This window comes from Canis lupus, chromosome 3 (genome assembly GCF_048164855.1).
Source record: "Canis lupus baileyi chromosome 3, mCanLup2.hap1, whole genome shotgun sequence".
Lineage (NCBI taxonomy): Eukaryota > Metazoa > Chordata > Mammalia > Carnivora > Canidae > Canis > Canis lupus.
Window position 1 is genome coordinate 19,970,229 of NC_132840.1, and position 18,706 is coordinate 19,988,934.

General features: G+C 42.1%; 1 protein-coding gene across 3 annotated transcripts in view; it reads left to right on the top strand.

Moving 5' to 3' along the window:
* The window catches only part of CDH13 (cadherin 13), a 1,001,991-nt gene that overhangs the window by 500,112 nt on the left and 483,173 nt on the right, over positions 1 to 18,706 (top strand). The window lies entirely within an intron of this gene.

Genomic DNA, 18,706 nt, shown 5'->3' on the forward strand with positions numbered 1-18,706 from the left:
TCTTTGCAAATTATCGATCTGATTGTTTAATGTAGTGATTCAGAGCAAAGGTTCAAAGGGCAGAAAAGCTTAAGTGATCCTCAGAGAAGGTTTGCTACCCTGCCTAAGCCTCAGGGTTTTTTTGCCTATAATAGGGGGATACTAAGAATCTATCTTGTAAAGTTTGGGGGAGGATCGTATAAGACATTTTAAGTGTTTAGCACCACTGGGACATAAACTTGTAATACATCGTAGGTGCTTATGTTTCATTACGCTGCTGCTGATGCAGATTTAGGGGAACTTAGTCAAAATTCTTAAACACTCTGTGACTCAGGTCCCCACTATGTAAAATGGGCATGATAAAGCCACCTGTTTCATAGAGTTTATTTGATGAAAGGCAGGGCACCTGGGTGCCTCAGTGGGTTAAGCCTCCAACTCTGGATTTTGGCTCAGGTCATAATCTCAGGGTGGGAAACGCTAAGCAAGGAGCCTGCTTCTCCTCTCCTCTCTCTCCCTCTCCCCTTCCCCTATTGGCATGCATGTGCTCTCTCTCTCTCTCAAATAAATAAATAAATCTTTAAAAAAAAAAAGAGAGAGAGAGAGATAGAAAAGCATATGGGATTAACACGAAGGTCACAAAGCATGGGAAGGGCACATGAAACACAGAGCCTAACACCAATCAGCACTGACTTCTCAGCTGCTGTTGTGTTACTGACAGCACCTGGCACAGCTCCTGGTACACGCTCAGGTGAGAACTCTTCCTCGTGCTCCTAAACCCTTGAAAATGAAACTATAAATACGAGCGTGGCTTCTGAAGCCACCGTGTTCCTCCTTCACACATGTGTGCTCACAGTATTCAACAGGTAACTGCTAAAGGGTGGAGTGCATGTGGGACAGCGCTGTGGGTTCATCTCTGTGGGGTATAGGGGGGAGAAGGGGAAAACAGGGTCTTCTTCTTTGAGCTGTTTGGAGTTGTGGCCTTTGGAAGAATCGCTCAAAATGAACCCGGTGCTTTTTTGACATTTCTGGCTATTATCACAACATGAGATCTTGCTTATGGTTCTGTGATTCCAGCTCTGTCCCCATATAAAAAGCACATCACACTCTGAGAAAAATAATTTCCCCAGAGCCATATCCAAAGAAGAAATGTGAACGAGGGCAGTAGCAGGAGCTGAGTTCCTGTGGTTAATTGCATGGACTTAGATTTGACTGTCCTGTGTTGTTGCCTTTCACAGGGAGCTAGAAATGTGGGACCTGGTGGGTGTTTGTGGGATGTGTCACCTGAACCATCTGCATGGCTGAGTTCTGGAAGGTTGAGGGCCTTTTTGTCTCTAGTTGGCCCAAGATGTGTACACCAGTGCAGTGTTGCCCCAACAAGTGCTCAATTCGTATGGATAGGCTAAGAACTGTATTAGACGTAGAGGAAACCATACATCCAAAAGGAGGTCTGATTTTCTTCGGCAGAGTTTAAATGGTGCATGTGTCTTTACACCCAAAGCCCCAGAAACCATCTCTTAAATGAACATTGAAACTGTGTATTTTTCTAGTGAGATATTTGGCCAAGATCGAGGCTTCCATGTGGCTTATAAGTGGAATGTAAATGTCAGAGGTCACATACCTAGCTGCTCGGCTCACTTGGTGCGGCAAGTGTTTCTCCAGGACAGGTGCCACTGTGAATTAGAGTAACGCCAGCGTCCAGGGAAATGTGGCGGTTATGAAAAGAAAAGATGGCAGGGTGTTCTTGATAATAGCTACCTTGCTAATAAATGTTAAGCCATCCCAGGTGCCAGCTCTACCTACATTATCTCTATTTTAATATTTAAAGCAACTCTCCACATGGGTATTATCCCCATTTTACAGTGGAGGAGACCGAGAGTCAGAGAGATTTGTAGTATGTTCTCTGACACACAGGTTATTACATTGCTGAGAACTTGAACCCCTCGCTCTGCATGCCAGCTGTGTTCTCTGAATGCTACATGTGGGCAGAGGATGAGGATTATTTGTATTTTCTTTCTCTGCACTGGGTGAGAACTCTACTTTTTTGGAGCAGACCCCAGGTTCTCTGAAGGATGGGGGGTATGAGACTCTATTCCCAATGGAAGCAGGCAGGGTCTCCCTGAGACCTTTTCCCACAATCTCTGAATTCCATTTTGTGTGTGTGTGTGTGTGTGTGTGTGTGTGTGTGTGTGTGTAGGAGTGTCGTTCAAAACCAGAGAGCTTCCCCTGAAAGCAGTAAAAAAATAACAACAAAACAAAACAAAAAACTCCAGAGAGCTTGAGGGTTCCTATCTTTATCACTTGATTGATTCATTGTTATATCTGCTTCTAACTTAAATCACTGGCTCCTTTTCTGTCTTTCTGTGAGTCTTCACTAAGGGGTGGTAGAAACAGAACTCATCCCAGCATCAGACCAACCTAGCTTTGACTGACAGCTCTTCTTGGAAAATTTTCTCCAGCTGTTTAATGTTCAACTTCCTCCTCTGTTAAATGGGGCTAACAATGTATCTTTAGATTATGAAACAAAACATAAAAATATAATTAAAAAGAATTAAATATTTCCATTAGAAATGCTGTCATTCAGGGGTACCTTGGTGGCTTAGTCAATTAAGCAGACTTTTGATTTCAGCTCAGGTCATTATCTCAGGGTCATCGAATCAAGTCCCGTATCAGGCCCCATGCAGGGTGTGGAATATGTTTAAGATTCTCTCTCTTGCTCTTCATCTCCCCCCCCCACTCTAAGAAAGAGAGAGAAAGAGAGAGAGAAAGAAATGCTGCCATTCACACAAGAAATATTATTTGCATTCCAGTGTTCATAGTTTGTATGATTCTCCACCTTACAATCCTCAAAGATACCTGATCCCAACATCTGACAGCATGAAGACCAGGTTTTTCTTTTTCTTTAAAAAAAAAATTGAGAAAGAGAGAGAGGGAGAGCACGAGCAGGGGTGAGAGGGAGAAGCCAACTTCCCGCTGAGCAGGAAGCCTGACCCGGGGCTCCATCCCAGGACCCTGAGATCATGACCTGAGCTAAAGGCAGATGCTTAACCAAATGAGCCACCCAGGTGCCTGCAAACCAGTTTTTTCTAAATAACATAACGTTGGCATGGCCAGGAGGCCTTGGACTTTCCTTTCTTCTGGCTCTGGCCTCTGCTAGATATCCTGTAGAATTCAAGTACACTCTGACATGGCCACAGAGGTCACCTCTGTCCTGAGTCCTCAGAAGGAGAACCCTGGCTTTTAGGACTTGGAATTCGAGATTAACCATATTTGCTGTTAGCAGTGAAGATCCAGCGTAGTTTTAAAAGCAAAATGACTGCACAGAAAGGAAAACCACATTGTTTTCCTAGCTCTCCATGGATCCTCTACTTCCATTAGAGAAAAAGGAGAAAACCTGATTTGGAAGGGTAGAAACATAAATGGAACTGTGTCAGCCCTCCCAAACTATCATTGATCATTCCACCGGGCATGTATTTCTTACCTCCTATTCAGGACCATCTCCTATAACAGACATTTCCAAGGCCAAACAATAAAGAGATAGATTGAGCTGGTCAGTCTGCCCCTCTCCCTTTCTTGGGCAAAAAGAAAATGATTTAACTAAATCTCTTTACGATGAAAAGAGTTGTGTTTTTTTAAAGACCATGTAGGTAGCAAATAGCTGCCCTAAAGTAAATGAAATAGGAATTGATTTTACCTTACCTGCCTTCCATGGGTGGTGGGGAAGACTCCAGAAAGCAGGTATATAGCAACACTTTGGGGAGAGTCAAGCCAGAGCCAGCCAGGTGGAGGTTGCAGTCATCATGCTTTCAGAAGGCATGGTTGTTCCATTACCCTCTGTCCTCATACCCTGACTTCTCTTCACTGATGACTATCTCTCCCACTTTGATGTTCAAACCCATAACAAAATGAAATTTTAAAGTGAATGGTAATACTTCTCATCAACTGGTAAAAAACGTGTGAAAGAATATCCAAATAGAAATAACTGTGAGAATGTTCTTCCTCTTTGTTTGAGTAACCCCACCTTTGGGACTATCCTAAGAAAATAATCTAAAATGCAGAGGAGTTTGTTTTTGCAGGAAGATGTACTTGGTAGCTTTATTCACATTATTCCTTATTGAAGAGTCAAACATCCATTATTGAGGTGGGTAAATGATGGAATATGTATCTCAAAATATTTAGTGGCCATTAAAAAGGAGCTAGTGATAATAAGGAAAATGCTCATGATATATGTGAATATATATAAATATATATATGATATATGTGAATATATATGTGAATATATAATATATAAATATATATACATATATATATTTCTGCTTTAAGGCAAATTCTTATCAAAATCCTCACAAGGTTTTCTATAGGCATAGATGAGCTTATTCTAAAATTTACATGGAAAGACACAGGCCCCAGGATAGTTTAACAATCTTGAAGAAGAAAAATTTTAAGGAAGAGGAATCCCTCTGCCTGATGTGAGGACCATATAGCTACTGTAGTCAAGACAATGTGGGGCAGCAGAGGAAGACATGTAGATCAATGGAAGAGAATAAAGAACCCTGAAATAGATTCACACAAATATGTTCAACTGATTCTAAAGAAAGAGACACAAAAGCAGTTCAGTGGAGGAGTGTTAGGTCCTCTGCAGATAGTTCTGGGGCACTTGCGCGTCTGTAAGCAAAAATGAACCTGAACTTAAACCTCACTATTATACAAAAGTTAACTCAAAATGGATCGATCATGGATGTAAAGTTAAAATGTAGAACCACGAAGCCTTTAGGAACAAATGAGAGAAAAATCTGAGATTCAAGGCCAGGCAAAGAGTTCTTAGACTTGACACAAAAGATGAGATCCCTAAAAGGAAAATGTGATAAGATGAGCCTCATCAAAACTTAGATTTTTGATCTAGGAAAAATCTTGTTAAAAGGATTAAAAGGAAAGCTACACACTGGGAAGAGGCACTGACAAACCACGTATGGGCAAAGGATTTGTATGTGTAGTACATGAAGAACTCTAAAAATAATCAGCAAATATCCCCAATCAACCTAATTAGAAAATAGGCAAAGGACATGAACAGACATTTCACCAAAGAGGATCTATGGATGGCAAGTGAGCACATGAAAAGATGCTTAACCTCATTACCCATTAGAGAAATGCAAATTAGAACCACAAAGAGGTATCGGGACACATCTATTAAGATGGTTTAAAATAAGCATAGTCACGACAGTAGATGCCAATGAGGATGTGGGAAACTGCGTCACTCAGATGTTGCTTGGTGGGAATGCGAAATGGTACAACCATGCTGGAAACCAATTCGGCAGTTTCTTGTAAAACTAAGCATGCAATTGCCACAAGACAAGATAATTATACTCCTGGACATTCATCCCAGAGAAATGAAATCTGTGTTCACACAAAAACCTATACACACCTGTTCATAGCAGTTTTATTCATAATTGCCAGAAACTGCAAACAACCCAGATGTCCTCCAGCAGGTGGACAGTTAAGGAAGCTGGAACATCCATACCATAGAATACTGCTCAGCAATAAAATGAATTCTTGATACACCACAACTTGGAAGAATCTCCAGGGAATTATGCTGAGTGAAAAAAGTCAATCCCAAAGGTTACATACTGTGTGACTTCATTTATGTGGCATTTTCTAAATGACAAAATTATAGGAATGGAGAACAGATTAGTGGTTGCCAGGACCTAGGGATGTGAGGGAAAGGTGGTGTATGGGAGAGGGGAAGGTATGGTTGGTTATGAAGGGCAAAAGGGTGTCCTTGTGATGATGGACCTGTTTAGTAGCTTAATGGTGGTGGTAGCTTAAACCCACACATGTGACAAAGTTGCATAGAACTAGATACTCACAAATGAGTACAAATAAGACTGGGGAAATCTGAATAGAATCTGTGGATTGTATCAATGTCAATATCCCAACTGTGATATTGTACTACATAGTTTTACAAAATTGTGGCATTGAGGGAAACTGGGTAAAAGGAATTTCTGGTAACTGCATGTAAAACTATGATTATCTCAAAGTAAAAAAAAATTTTAATTAAAAATATATTTACACAGTGGTATGTATATAAAAGACTGGAAGGAAGGGGTACATGCATGGCTCAGCTGGTTAAGTGTCTAACTCGATTTCAGCAATTTCAGGTCAGATCACAATCTCAGGGTTCCTGGGATTGAGCCCCACACTGGGTTTTGTGCTCAGCGAAGAATCTGCTGGACATTCTCTCTTTCTCTGGACATTCTCTCTTTCTCTCTTCCTCTACCCCTCCTCCCACTCGCATATTCATGTGAGTGCTCTCTCTCTCTAAAAATAGATAAATCTTAAAAAAAAAAAAAACTGGAGGGAAGTCATCAGTATTTTAAAATAGTTATAACATCCAGCATCTAGCTGAGAAATACAGCACATTGTTCTTCTAGCTTCTACTTTGGTTTGTTTTCCAGATTTTACTTAGTGTACATGTACGTTTTATAAAGGGGATAAAAGTACACCTGATTTTTTATTTAAAAAAAAAAACCTTCATTGCCAGCTGCAATAACTTACATTCCTATTTCTAGTTTATTCTGAAACCATCTCCTCATTTCTTCTTCTCCTGTCCCCCAAGTATAAAGGGAGAGCGTGCACACGTACACACAGTACGTGTACACACACAGACATACAGCATTATGACCTGTAAGAATAAATCGCTGGGGACCCAGTGCTCAAAACTTAACATCAACAATTTGCCACTAATGATGCATGAACCATTGTTAGCCGTGATGGACGTCTGCCCCAGAGGCTGAGAAGTTGGATGCCTCATTCTGGCTTCCGTTTGTGATTCACAGCCCAAGTCCAGTGTAGAGACGGGAGGTGCATCTTGATGGATAATAAAAGAGTAGAGATTTAGACGAAGAAAATAATGAGAAAGCGATTACTTAGCAACCTATTTTACCCTCTCCACCTCACTGGGTGGCCCCATCCTTTGGTGCAGACATAATCTGAAGAACCCAGAGCATATGATTGGTAGTAATCAAATAAATTCATAGGATGGGAACAGGGCTCAGGAGCCTATAAAAGATTCAAGTCCTACTTCCCCTTAGGAGAGAGGTATCCAACCAGTATTAATATTTTAGAAATACTAGAAGGTAGAAGAGGAGCCATTATTCATCACTAGCACCTCCATGGTACTAAAATTAAATAATGGATTTTTTTTAAAGACAGAATTGCTAGAGTTGTGGAACCATAAAAAATATTCCTCTCTTGGGGATGTTGCATTTTTTGCTTTTATCTTTTCTTCTCTTGAGAACATTTTGATTTACTTCTGTGATAAGCTTATAACAACTAAGGAACTTGGGAGGCGGGATGAGCTAGGCTGGGACAGAGGGGGTTTAGGCAGCTGACAAATGAGCCGGTGTAAATTTGTTTGGCTTCGAGTCAGAAAGCACCAGGACTGTGCATGCATTCATTTTCTGCTGCATAGCATGTGTATCTGCACATGTGGGCTGGGGCCCTGGGCCCTGTAATAGTGAGCACCCACTGTGTGGCATCTGAGCATGCTTGTGTGCTCAGCAGGAGCCCTGTAGAGAAGACCCAGCTCTCCCCTTCCTAATCCAGTGAAAGCTTTGAAACCATCAGCCCCACTCCTTGAGGAGGTGTCTGGTCTAGCTGTAAAGAATTGAGCAGCTAGGAGTTGACGTCACACCAGCATCTGCAGTTCTGGATCGACTAAGCTGGTCTCAGAGGTCTCCACGTCTGGATCTGCCCCAGAACTAGCTGTGTAGCCCAGTTGGACAAATGACTTCGCTTCCCTGTCTCTCACTCTCCCTACCTTTGAAATAGAAATAACAGTAACTACCTGGCAAAATACACATAAAGCTTTAGCATGGTGCCTGACATTTATAAGACCTCAGTGAAAGCAATTATTACCTACGATGCAACTTGAGAGTTTTAAAAAACCCTCTTAATTATAAAATTACTTTTCCTGATATTGACATGTTGCCATGTTTAGATACACTCAGATGATAATTATTAGTATTTGTTGAGTGCCTACTATGTGCCAGCCACAGTACCCTGGGCTCACCAGGACCTCGGGAGCTCGGATCTCTCAGAAGGAACTGAGGTTCAGAGGGGTGAGAGGTTCACTCAAGGTCAAAACCAAGGACAGATTACTGGAACACAAGCTGACCCCAAGCCGTCTTCTAAGCCATTGCACCGCAGAGGCAGGAGTGGTGGCTACTGCTCAGCACCTGGAGAAATGGAGTTCAGGGAATGGAAGAGAGTCCTTGCCCCACAAAGGGTTGGGTTTGATCAAGTTGGGTTTAAACAGAGATCCCTGGGCGGTGCCTCATTCCTTGCCTGGCTTCATGTGGTGCTGATCCACATCCATTCAGGACTGCTCCAAGCTGCAGATTTAGAGACCATAGTAGCTGAGCTGAGAGTGAGAAACAACCTCAGAATCCACCTGGTACTGGTCACTTCTACAGCGCTTGCAGCAGAGGGTAGTGTGATCCTGGACGCCACAGGGACAGGCTTCTCTGCCGCCACCAGGCAGCTGATAACGTCAGCTGATGCTCTCCAACTTCAGAATGTTTCTCTTCTTTAAGGCTCAAACTTGTCTGTTCGGTAACCTGTATTGATGGCCTTTCCTAAAACAGCAAAACTAAGCCAATGTTTTCTGCAGGTCTGTGGGTGATGCCCAAAACTATGCCTCCTGCCCCTCTTTCTATGTTTCTAATCACTTAAGGTGCTTCACTGTGTTAATCTTCTATAGAACATACCATCTTGGGGCTCCTGGGTGGCTCAGTCAGTGACTCCTGATTTCAGCTCAGGTCATGATCTCAGAGTCCTGGGATGGAGCCCTATGTCAGGCTCTGCACTGAGCATGGAGCCTGCTTAGGAATCTCTCTCTTCCTCTCCCTCTGACCCTTCCTTACTCATCTACTCTCTCTCTTTCTCCCAAATAAATAAATTAAAAAAAAAAAAAAAACAGACCACCTGTCTTTCCCCTCAAATACATGCCTTCCTCCGGGGTCCTACTTCGTGCAGCCTCTACCCATCCCCATATACCTGGGAGAGAACACACCACACGACACAATCTGTTATGGAGTAATCACCCACAAGGCAGTTATTGGGCAATTATGTTTACCAATGACTGTTTTAAAGGATTAGTTATTGTATCTTGAGAGGAACCTGAGACACGCCCCCCACCAAGAGACTTCCATTTGTCATGCATCTTTTAAAAAACTTGACAGAACGAGCACTGGGTGTTTGTATTCTGTATGTTGGCAAATTGAACACCAATAAAAAATAAATTTATTATTAAAAAAATAATAAAAAAATAAAACCCTTTGCCAAAGACGTTATTTACTTATAGTTTGTATGATCCTCTCTTGTTGGGCTTCCTTTAGAAAAACCATATTTTAGAAAGATGTTTACCCAAGTTGATCCCATTGCATCCAGTTGCCTGTTAATTTTCAGGGAGCTCACCACTCTACTCTTAAAAATGTGTGTGTTTCATTGGGATCATTTAATTAGGCTGGCCACTCGAAATGACTCTCTTGGGAGAATACTAGAGTATCTCTCATAACTTAAGCCCAAGAAACAAAACTGGTCCTTACCAGGAATTGATAAGTCATTTTGAAACCAAGATAGCTGTGCAAGCTCATTGATTTATGCACTTATTTCCTTTCCCTTCTGACCATGTGATCTCTCATTTCAGTTTCTCTTTATATAGCTTCTTTATTTATTACAAAATAGTTAAGTGTCCACTATGCACCTTGCACTGTTCACAGCCATGAACAAAAGTCCCTGATAACATGGAGCATGTATTTTAATGGTAAATAGAGATAATAAACAGATAACTATGTCAGGTGATAATGAGTCCTGTGAAGAAAAACAAAACAAGGTAATGAACATAGAGAATGATGTTGGAAGGGAAGCCACTATTTTTTTTTTTTAATAAGATGGTCATGGAAGTCCTCACTGAATAGATGAATGTAATTAGAGAACTCAAGGACAGTGAAGGAATGAGCTATATAGATATATACTTGGTAATATCCTGGTGAATTAAAGTCATTTACCAGACACCACTGGGAAATGGGACTGTGATATTTTGGTAGAAAAGTATAATTTAAAGGCCTAGCCTGAGGCATAAGATTCAGTTAATACTGGGGAGGATAATTCACCAATATGGGGCTTGAGCTTAAACTGGCTTCATATACACAAAGGTAGTCATTACCCTCTCTTTCTGTTTTCCAGGTAGACTATTTTCTTTGTCAAGGTCCACACTTATGGTCCTAAAGGGTCTCCCCAAAATGATACATTCGGCTTTTACGCTGCTGAGACTTTCAGAGTCCGTAGCATTTTCTCAGCTAATTGACGCAGTCTCTCCTCATCCCAAGACCAGGCTTCCCAAAAAGATGATTGGACTGGCCAGGCTCAGATTTTGGATAGGAGTCTCTAGGTCAGGAAAGGGTAACCCCAGGGTTGAAAGAGGGGTCAGCTCGAGCAAGGCACCTTGGGGGAAATGCTAACAAGACAGAATGGAAGTCTGTCTGTGAACCAAGCAATAGATGAAGCTAAAGACAGAGGTCGGGGATGGGCTGTAATGAGCCTTGAATGCATTTCTGAAAGAGCTTAAATTTTCTCTGAAAGTGATGGCATGAGGGAGGGCCCTGGAAAGATTTTAGTCATGTAACCTGATTGTGAGAGATAGTAGCTGCTTCAGGGGATTCAGAACTTTGAAGCCATCCACAGGTCCTTCTAGCCAAGGTGCATGCAAGGCAAAATAGAATATCAGGCTTTCAATTGAAAATGATTGAAATTTTATTTATGTTTGACACTGCTTGTGTTTCCAGGCATCAGACTTAACATTAAAATTTGTCCTGAATTATAAGAATAATAAGAATAAGTGTTGAAACTCTCAGCAAAAGGGCAGCCAACATGCATTTCCAGGGAGAAATTGTTCAATTGTTCGTGTTTATTACTTCCAAACGGGAATAGCTCCAGGTTCATAATGCTGATTTTGTTACATTGCTTTCTCTGAACTCTGGTTCAGATGAGTGCATAAATATTTGGTTTAATATTTCTTTGGGAACTATAAAAATCTGAACTGATGGAAGGGAAAGGAGCAGAGCAATGGTGAGGAAGGAAAGTTGGTAAGAAATTAAGTGTGTATATTTCAATAGTGCCCAAGGGCATGATTAATTTATTATCCTTTAAGATGACAGAATGTATGCAGAAACCTCCAAATTACACCATTACTATGACAAAGCTAAGAGGGTGTGAGAAGGTAAAGATATTCCTGCCAGGAATTTGATGTACGGGGAGAATGGGTGACCCGCTGGATACATATAAATCTGGGAATGGAGACATGAAAGTCCCCAGTCTTGGCACTGTCACTAGCAAAAGGCCGGGGATGAACATCTCTACTCTCAGCCTTCATTGGTGGGCATGTCACCAGGAGGCCAGACTGGAGCACTGTCAACAGTGCCAGGCACTGAAGCTTTGTTGATTCTACTTCTGGGCTGTTTCCACCCAGCCCAGCACACATTGATTAGTTGGCCATATGGAGTCAGGCTTAAAACCATGGGCTCTGGATACTTGGATTCAAATCTGAAGTTGTTCCTAGCTGACTTTGCCAAGGTTTATAGGACTCAGTTATTCCTCTGTAAAGTGAAGATTAGTATCAGTACTTATTCTGTAGAGTTGTTATAAGTATTAAATAAGCTACTGTATGCAAAATGTTAGAATACAGCATGGCAAAGAGTTTGTGTTCAATAAAAAGAAACTGTCATTGTCCTCCTCTTTTTCTTCCTCCTCTTTCTCCTCCTCCTCCTCCTCATTTAATAGTTTTAAAAAGAACAGTTGCCTTATTGAATATTTTATGTATTTAAGCATTGCATGTCTCTAAGATCATTTATCTAGGATAGGCATTATTTCCCCCATTTTGCAGAGAATGAGAATGAGGATCAGAGAGGCCATATTGCTTACGAAAGTCCACATTGCTCATGAGCTCTGAGCTGGGATGCAGACACGTCTTTACTCATCTTCCAACCCTGTTCTTCTAAATACTCTGTGCATTAGTTTGAATAGGTTAGGCTCTGCTGTAGTGATAAGCAATCCCAAATTTCAGTTGATCAAAGTAACAGAAGTTTAATTAAGCTCTATGTCCATTGAGGGTTAGGTGGGGGCTCTGCTCCTCCTCACCATTATTCTCTCCTTGAGATCTAGGTGGATGAAGTCACCACTATTTGGAAAATTGCCGGAGAAGGCAAAAAAAGAACATGAATAAGCACACCATAGCTCTTAAAGCTTTTGCTCAGAGTTGCTCAGAAAGTGCCACATGTCATTTTCACTCATACTTCATTGGCCAAAGCAAGTCCTATGGCCACAATCCATTGCAAGTGGCTGAGGAAATTTAGTCCTACTATATGCCCAGAAGGAGAGGAGCCAGAGGAGCACAACCTCAGTGACTACTCCCTACTGTCATAGGTCTAATTCATAAATGGAATAGACTGCAGGTATAGAAGATCTAGAGATTTACCAGAGATTTCAGGGACCATCTTGATTTTCAGTAGAAAAATAAGAGTCAAGGTCAAGGAATATGTTTAGAAGGGACCAAATGAGCAGGGAAGTGTAATTCACAGCCTGCATGAAGAAACCAGAAATTTGGGCAGCCCCAGTGGCTCAGTGGTTTAGTGCTGCCTTCAGCCCAGGGCGTGATCCTGGAGACCTGGGATCAAGTCCCACATCTTGCTCCCTGCATGGAGCCTGCCTCTCCCTCTGCCTGTGTCTCTCATGAATAAATAAATAAAATATTTCTAAAAAAAAAGAAACGAGAAATTTAGAAAGTGTCATCTAAGGATCTCAGTTATTCTTTGGAACAATAAAGGATGCAAAAGTGTGATACTGATGGATTATTTTCCATATGGCAGCATGTGTCAGAATTCCCTTTCTTTTTCAAGACTATATTCCATTTTATGGATATACCGCCTCTGGTTTATCCATTCATCCATTGTTGGACACCTGTGTTGCTTCCACATCTTGGTTCTCATGAATAATGCTGTAGAGTACTCACTCTTTCCATTAGTCAATGGATCTTTTAGTAAAAATGATATTACACATGGCCACTAGTAAAATTGTTTTAAAACCTCAAAAGTAGAAAGTTCATAAGCCACAGTATTATATAAGTGGAAATAATGAAAATATTATAAATACTCATAAATTAAGAAATAATCTCATAAAAAATTCTACAGCCTAGAGAAAATAACCCCAAATGTATAAACTCTCAGAAAATAATGCCAAAAAACTGCCCACAAATTAACACTGAATGCTATGGAACTCAGTATAAGCTGTACTTAGGCATAATCTTAAATGTCTTTGCTATAAAAGAAGAGAAACAAAGCTGGTGTGATGATAGTGCTAATAGATGAAGAGTAAGGATAGTGGATTCAGACATCCCCTCATCTTGTGTTCTTTCCCAAGGGCACCACCCTGCCCTTTAGCTTAGTGGCCTCCCTGGCACAATGGGAAGCCTTCGAACTCGGTGGTGGATATAGCCAGCCCTAGCTGGGATGAGAACCTTAGGATTATACGGTAGGTCTGTGGCTATTGACCACCTTCAGTGTATTGCTAGGGTGCTGGTTCGGTATTTCTGCACCAGGGGATTGGGACTCTTCCCCTGGGCTTTCCCTAGTTCTCATTAATTTATGACCTAGTGGTTGAAAGTAGTTGAGCAGCACAAGAGTGAGGGAAGGGCATGGATCTAACAGCTGCCCAGACCGCTGAACAGCCAAGTTCAAAGGCATGTCAAGGACTAAACCACAGCTGGGAATTAATTAGTGCTTACAGATCACCTTAGGGAACCAATCTAATGATAAAACAAATGCCTTCTAATAACTATAGAAGGCAGTAAGTGGGCTTTTTTTTTTTCCTATTTAACATGGAATAGACAACGTTTTCAAAATTAGCATGTACATCAAGCTCCAGTAATTCCTCTTACATGTTTAAAAAAAACTGATTACCAGAAATATTCTAAGGGTAAAGGAATAAATATACCCCAACCTCCACCCTCCAAAGACCTATACTGTTCACATGTGACTTATTCCCTTTGATGATTTGGGGGGAGGGTATTAATTATTTTTTAGTTCATCCTTTTGATCATAGTGTGTGTGTGTGTGTGTGTAGTCTTCTGTCTTTTGAAAATAAATGTCTCCTGATTTTTGAAATAGAGAAGAATTAGAAGCATCAGTTTAGTTGGCTGTGACAGGAAAGAAGGGCCAGGGTATTTGTCTTGGAGCTACATTGCTGACAGGCATAACATCTACTTAGACAAAGGGTCTCCACACAAGGGGAACTTTGCTGATTATTAGGATGGGTTCTAAGTCCCTTCCTGACTCCTAGGCATTACCACTGCTTAGAAAGTTAACTTTAGGGATTTGTAAAACGAGAAATGAAAAGGTGTTGATGTTGCACACATAAAGAGACCACATTTTATATGGATCTTATTTTTATTTTTAATATGTGAGTTGGGTTTATGAGTATTTTGTGATCATATAAAAACATGGAAATAAAGTTGCACTCCTTTACTCAAAGCTTTAATCAAGTATCTCTGTGTTCCATACCCAGGAAATTTTAAAGAAAACAAGAAATGAATAGCCCAAGGGACAATCACCACCACCCACAAAGAGGCCATCTGCTCTCTCTACTGTAATAAACCTCACTGATGAGCAGGGCTAAGTTCAGAGGATGGGGTTCAGTCTTCATGGAGCAGGTGTGGGGAGGTGGAGGTCAAGAGAAGCTTCCAGAAATGGGCAATCCCTGGCACTGAGTCCAGGAAGATGAGAAGGGGTCTCCAGCAGACAAGCTAGGGGGTGGGAGTCCAGCTGCCCTAGGTCCAAAGAAAGTGAACAAAGTTCAGAAGGCCTGTGGATGGTTGTGGCCAAAGTTAGAATTGTAGTAGCAGGTGGAGACCCATCAAGAGGGTTCCTGAGAATTGACCCTGGAAGCAGTAGGGAGCCATGATGAGTTCTAGTCTGGGAACTGTCATGGAGAGATTTGTGTTTGTATTTTAGAATGACCAATCTGGTTGCAATTAGAACAAGATATGGGGAAAGAGAAATCAGAAACTTACAGGCCAGTGAGGAGATGACTATCACATTGATTTACTTACCTGGTATGCAAATAGTTATTGCACTATGTAATGTTCTAGGCCCTTAGAACAAAATGGGCAAAAGTCTCTAGTGGAGATCTGAGTTCAGGTATAGACACGGGAGATCGGGGCCAGAAGCTCATAGAGCAAACATGGTGTAGAGAGCTTGGTGATTGTGTCATGTTTATATATGGAATACGGCTTTACCCAGGTATTTAGCAAGATGCTTGCATGCTATTCACACACCCTCCCAGAGTGTTGGCACCCAGAGCCCACATTCTTTCTCATCATTAGCTAGATTATTTTTTTCCATTCAAACTCAGAGGATATTGCAAAAAAACAAAAACAAAAACAAAAACAATCCCACTGTGAAAAGAAGCGTTGAATTACAAAGACCAATAGGAAAGCCCTGCTAATTGTGAAGCCCTGGTATGTGGTATAATGTGTGTTAACAGCTGTTATAAGAGCAGAGACTCACAGCAGGATTTGATCTGACCAGAAGGAGAGCCCTGGATTTCTTATATCCTATCACATTAAACAACAAGAACAAAAGGACCACAGCCCTGGAGCAGCACAGGGCAGTTTTCAGTTTAGCATAGTGTAATAAAGCTCATCTGAAAATCCCCCTTGACTAGCATGGAATAACTTTGATGTGTGGCTGGAGGCCGCCTTGCGTTTGCGGCCATTGCACACCTGCTATCTCCCCAGATCAGTGAGGCTGGAGTAGGCTGGGGTTCCTTTGAAGTCCCACCTGGGGGCCAAGAAGCCAGGGAGATGGCGAGTGATTCCTAAATCTAAACCCAGCCAGGACTCCTGGCTTTCCCCGGAACACAACCCTGACCCCCACGCCGCCTCCTCCAAGGTTTCTCCAAGCCATGGGGTGTTTGGATATAGTTGGAGATATCCGTCTCAGGGAAGTAACAACTCTGCTGTACTGACATTCTAGAAAACAGGCTGTTAAAGAGTTCCTAATAGTGCTGTATGCTTAAAATAGGTCTAGAGGGATCCCTGGGTGGCGCAGCGGTTTGGCGCCTGCCTTTGGCCCAGGGCACGATCCTGGAGACCCGGGATCGAATCCCACATCGGGCTCCCGGTGCATGGAGCCTGCTTCTCCCTCTGCCTCTCTCTCTCTCTCTCTCTCTCTCTCTCTCTCTCTGTGACTATCATAAATAAATAAAATTAAAAAAATAAATAAATAAATAAAATAAAATAAAATAAAATAAAATAGGTCTAGAGAGGAGTAGCAAACAGACCCAGCTTTTTTTTTTTTTTTTTTTTTTTAGCGGAATGCTCCAAACAGTGGCAGTGGAAACCAGCACCAGTTATATGAGTATGGACAGTGCTGAAATCTGTCTAAACCAGCAGTCCTCAAACTGTGGTGTACATTGGCATTATCAGGGGGCTTGTTACAGCCCATGTCGCTAGGTCTCATCCCCAGGGTTCTTGATTCAGGAGCTCTGGGTGGAGCCTGAGAATTTGCTTTTCTAACAAGGTGATGACCATGCTGGTCCAGGGAACCGCACTTTGAGGCTGTTATTCTAGGAGCATGATGCCCCTCACACTGCTGGGCTGGTGGCCCCATAATGCCCACTAGCCTAGAGGTGCTATGTTTGGTGTGGCTGTGGGCACCCCTTCGAAGTGGACATAGTTCTGAGGACCAGGAGGCAGATTCAGTAGATATGTCAAAAGCCAAGGCTTTAAAAATAGTAATATTGAGAGAGAGGAGTCACACAGCACAGTGGGACTTCCTTCTTCTCTGAGAAGAAGTCATTTAAATCCAGCAGCCAAGACTGTGCTTCTGTGGGGTTGGGTGGCTCAAGCTCTCCAAGAGCAAGGAAACGACCTAGACCTGTCCTTGATGGCAAGAGGAGAGGGGGCCCTGGGAGGATTCCTGGATCCATAATTCAGTGCTCGGGGGCAGACAGAGAAATGGGAAGGTGGCCATATTTGCCCCAAGAGAGCCTTCAGGTCCATGTCCCACAGTGCCTTCCAGAAAGTCTGGGGTGCTGTACTCCCCACCCTTGTGACCACAGAAGGGTCCAGAAGGGAGCACAGAAGATTTCTCCTAGCTGGTCTTCACCGCTGAGCTATGTTTGGTACACAGATAGGGTCAGAAGCCCACTCTTGGGACCAGGGCAGCACCACAGCTCATGTAGGTTTACCATGTTCATTTCCTGTCAGACTGTCTTACTGACTTACTATGGCCTTTGGAGAGGACTGGCCTACCTTAATTGTGCTCAGTAAGCCTGTTTCCAAAGCACGTCTCTTCTCAAACCAGAGATGTTTGTGAGTCTTGTGTTTTAAAAGGAAATGTGTTCTCTTAGAAAGGGATTCATTTTTAATATTATGGTGAAGATGTTTTTTATACCTGGAAGTCTCAGTCTTACCCAATGACAACGACGGTGTGATTTTGTTGTGATTTTGTTGTGATTATTAGTATGGTATGGTAATCGTTAGCTACAAATCATTGAGCCCCTTCTGTGTGCCAAGAAGTGTGCTTTGCATACACTATCTCGTTAAACCCTCAACAACTCCGGGAAAAAAGGGGTGTTTTCTTCATTTTACAGATGAGGAAATTGAGACCCAAGAAGGCAAAGAACCATGTTCCTGGTCACAGAACTGACTATTGGCCAAGCGAGGACTGGGCCATATGTCCATCTGCACAGTGGTGTTCTTTATTAAACAGATACTGGAACTGGTTCCTGCTGTATGCCAGGCACTGTGCCAGGCACGGGGATTCCTGGGTGATCCCAATATGCTGAGGCTGTTGACCCCATGGAGCGCCAAAGCAGGAGGGAGTGGGTCAGGGGGAGAATGTCAGTTGGATTAAATCAAGTCAAGCAGTGATTAAAAACTCTTTTCATCAGAAGATAGCACATGCATTATTTTTAGCCTTGCTTTAGATGATATTTTATGTTAATCTTAAAAAATGCAAACAGAGATAATTGGTGTTTAATCAAAACTCTCAATGTATTTAAGTAAAATTTTAAATCAGGAAAAAAAAAAAACCATTGCTCTATGGAGCTGTCAGGCTCTGACTCAACTGGTCACAGCAGAGGAATCTGGGCATAAGGGTGATGCTGCCTTAGGCACCACTGCCACCCGGTGGCAGCCGTCGGAATTGCAGGCTTGGCGGCCACAGCCATGGCCTTTGAGGGAGGTCGATTGCACCAGAGGAAGGCTCATTGCATGTCCTGTCCACCAAAACCCTCCAGGCACGGGTGACAGTGTTCCAATAGGTGCCTGGTCATTTGTTAATTGGTTACAGCTTGATCAGTATCAGCTTTCATTTAGCTGTCTGTTCTGAATGTCTATTGTGGTCGTGACCTTTAAATTGTTAACCATGGCGGGGAGGGAGGGAATTGTTACCGTCTAATTCATGTTCACAGATACTGATGATAAAGTGACATTAAATATACATGAATCCTTGAGCAAACTCTAGAACCAGTTCGTGCAAATAATGGTTTTCTCTTTAGCTGGGAATCTTCAAACATTATTTAAAAGATTGTTTGAAAAAAATAAAACCACCATAGTTTGGGTCCTAATTACCCCTCAGCCTCACGCAAACCATGCTAATGACTCACAGTTTCT